Here is a 3,741-nt window from a genome sequence, read left to right as displayed (position 1 = left end):
GTACAAGTTTGTACAAGTGTGTACAAGTTTGTACAAGTGTGTACAAGTTTGTACAAGGTTGTACAAATGTATACAAGGGTGTACAAAAGTGTACAAGGGTGCACAAGTTTGTACAAGGTTGTACAAGTGTGTACAAGGGTGTAAAAATGTGTACAAGGATGTAAAAGTTTGTACAAGTGTGTACAAGTTTGTACAAGGTTGTACAAGTAAGTACAAGTTTGTACAAGAATGTACAAGTGTGTACAAGGTTTTACAATTGTGTAAAAGGTTGTACAAGTGTGTACAAGGTTGTACAAATGTATACAAGGGTGTACAAAAGTGTACAAGGGTGCACAAGTTTGTACAAGGGTGTACAAGGTTGTACAAGGGTGTACAAGTGTGTACAAGCTTGTACAAGTGTGTACAAGCTTGTACAAGTGTGTACAAGCTTGTACAAGTGTGTACAAGCTTGTACAAGTGTGTACAAGCTTGTACAAGTGTGTACAAGGGTGTACAGGTTTGTACAAGGTTGTACAAGTGTTTACAAGGGTGTACAAGTATGTACAAGAATGTACAAGTTTGTACAAGTGTGTACAAGTTTGTAAAAGGTTGTACAAGTGTGTACAAAGGTGTACAAGTGTGTACAAGGTTGTACAAGTGTGTACAAGGTTGTACAAGTGTATACAAGGTTGTACAAGTGTGTACAAGGTTGTACAAGGTTGTACAATTGTGTACAAGGTTGTACAAGTGTGTACAAGGTTGTACAAGTGTGTACAAGGTTGTACAAGTGTGTACAAGGGTGTACAAGTTTGTACAAGTGTGTACAAGTTTGTACAAGTGTGTACAAGTTTGTACAAGGTTGTACAAATGTATACAAGGGTGTACAAAAGTGTACAAGGGTGCACAAGTTTGTACAAGGGTGTACAAGGTTGTACAAGGGTGTACAAGTGTGTACAAGCTTGTACAAGTGTGTACAAGCTTGTACAAGTGTGTACAAGGGTGTACAGGTTTGTACAAGGTTGTACAAGTGTTTACAAGGGTGTACAAGTATGTACAAGAATGTACAAGTTTGTACAAGTGTGTACAAGTTTGTAAAAGGTTGTACAAGTGTGTACAAGGGTGTACAAATGTGTACAAGGGTGCACAAGTGTGTACAAGGGTGTACAATCGTGTACAAGCTTGTACAAGTGTGTACAAGGGTGTACAGGTTTGTACAAGGTTGTACAAGTGTGTACAAGGTTGTACAAGTGTGTACAAGGGTGTACAAGTTTGTACAAGTGTGTACAAGTTTGTACAAGTGTGTACAAGTTTGTACAAGGTTGTACAAATGTATACAAGGGTGTACAAATGTGTACAAGGATGTAAAAGTTTGTACAAGTGTGTACAAGTTTGTACAAGGTTGTACAAGTAAGTACAAGTTTGTACAAGGTTGTACAAGTGTGTACAAGGTTGTACAAGTGTGTACAAGGTTGTACAAGTGTGTACAAGGTTGTACAAGTGTGTACAAGCTTGTACAAGTGTGTACAAGGTTGTACAAGTGTGTACAAGGTTGTACAAGTGTGTACAAGGTTGTACAAGTGTGTACAAGGTTGTACAAGTGTGTACAAGGGTGTACAAGTGTGTACAAGGTTGTACAAGTGTGTACAAGCTTGTACAAGTGTGTACAAGGTTGTACAAGTGTGTACAAGGTTGTACAAGTGTGTACAAGGTTGTACAAGTGTGTACAAGGTTGTACAAGGTTGTACAATTGTGTACAAGGTTGTACAAGGTTGTACAAGGGTGTACAAGTGTGTACAAGCTTGTACAAGTGTGTACAAGCTTGTACAAGTGTGTACAAGCTTGTACAAGTGTGTACAAGCTTGTACAAGTGTGTACAAGCTTGTACAAGTATGTACAAGGGTGTACAGGTTTGTACAAGGTTGTACAAGTGTTTACAAGGGTGTACAAGTATGTACAAGAATGTACAAGTTTGTACAAGTGTGTACAAGTTTGTAAAAGGTTGTACAAGTTTGTACAAGGGTGTAAAAGGTTGTACAAGGGTGTACAAGTGTGTACAAGCTTGTACAAGTGTGTACAAGCTTGTACAAGTGTGTACAAGCTTGTACAAGTGTGTACAAGCTTGTACAAGTGTGTACAAGCTTGTACAAGTGTGTACAAGGGTGTACAGGTTTGTACAAGGTTGTACAAGTGTTTACAAGGGTGTACAAGTATGTACAAGAATGTACAAGTTTGTACAAGTGTGTACAAGTTTGTAAAAGGTTGTACAAGTGTGTACAAAGGTGTACAAGTGTGTACAAGGTTGTACAAGTGTGTACAAGGTTGTACAAGTGTATACAAGGTTGTACAAGTGTGTACAAGGTTGTACAAGGTTGTACAATTGTGTACAAGGTTGTACAAGTGTGTACAAGGTTGTACAAGTGTGTACAAGGTTGTACAAGTGTGTACAAGGGTGTACAAGTTTGTACAAGTGTGTACAAGTTTGTACAAGTGTGTACAAGTTTGTACAAGGTTGTACAAATGTATACAAGGGTGTACAAAAGTGTACAAGGGTGCACAAGTTTGTACAAGGTTGTACAAGTGTGTACAAGGGTGTAAAAATGTGTACAAGGATGTAAAAGTTTGTACAAGTGTGTACAAGTTTGTACAAGGTTGTACAAGTAAGTACAAGTTTGTACAAGAATGTACAAGTGTGTACAAGGTTTTACAATTGTGTAAAAGGTTGTACAAGTGTGTACAAGGTTGTACAAGTGTGTACAAGGTTGTACAAGTGTGTACAAGCTTGTTCAAGTGTGTACAAGGTTGTACAAGTGTGTACAAGGGTGTACAAGTGTATACAAGGGTGCACAAGTGTGTACAAGGGTGTACAATCGTGTACAAGCTTGTACAAGTGTGTACAAGGGTGTACAGGTTTGTACAAGGTTGTACAAGTGTGTACAAGGGTGTACAAATGTGTACAAGGATGTAAAAGTTTGTGCAAGTGTGTACAAGTTTGTAAAAGGTTGTACAAGTGTGTACAAGGGTGTACAAGTGTGTACAAGGGTGCACAAGTGTGTACAAGGGTGTACAATCGTGTACAAGCTTGTACAAGTGTGTACAAGGGTGTACAGGTTTGTACAAGGTTGTACAAGTGTGTACAAGGTTGTACAAGTGTGTACAAGGGTGTACAAGTTTGTACAAGTGTGTACAAGTTTGTACAAGTGTGTACAAGTTTGTACAAGGTTGTACAAATGTATACAAGGGTGTACAAAAGTGTACAAGGGTGCACAAGTTTGTACAAGGGTGTACAAGTGTGTACAAGCTTGTACAAGTGTGTACAAGGGTGTACAGGTTTGTACAAGGTTGTACAAGTGTTTACAAGGGTGTACAGGTTTGTACAAGGTTGTACAAGTGTTTACAAGGGTGTACAAGTATGTACAAGAATGTACAAGTTTGTACAAGTGTGTACAAGTTTGTAAAAGGTTGTACAAGTGTGAACAAGGGTGTACAAGTGTATACAAGGGTGCACAAGTGTGTACAAGGGTGTACAATCGTGTACAAGCTTGTACAAGTGTGTACAAGGGTGTACAGGTTTGTACAAGGTTGTACAAGTGTGTACAAGGGTGTACACATGTGTACAAGGATGTAAAAGTTTGTACAAGTGTGTACAAGTTTGTACAAGGTTGTACAAGTAAGTACAAGTTTGTACAAGAATGTACAAGTGTGTACAAGGTTTTACAATTGTGTAAAAGGTTGTACAAGTGTTTACAAGGTTGTACAAGTGTG

Source organism: Macrosteles quadrilineatus, unplaced genomic scaffold (genome assembly GCF_028750875.1).
Source record: "Macrosteles quadrilineatus isolate MER2022 unplaced genomic scaffold, UCM_ALF_1.0 Scaffold_29__1_contigs__length_1510060, whole genome shotgun sequence".
Lineage (NCBI taxonomy): Eukaryota > Metazoa > Arthropoda > Insecta > Hemiptera > Cicadellidae > Macrosteles > Macrosteles quadrilineatus.
Note: the sequence above shows the minus strand (reverse complement) of the source record.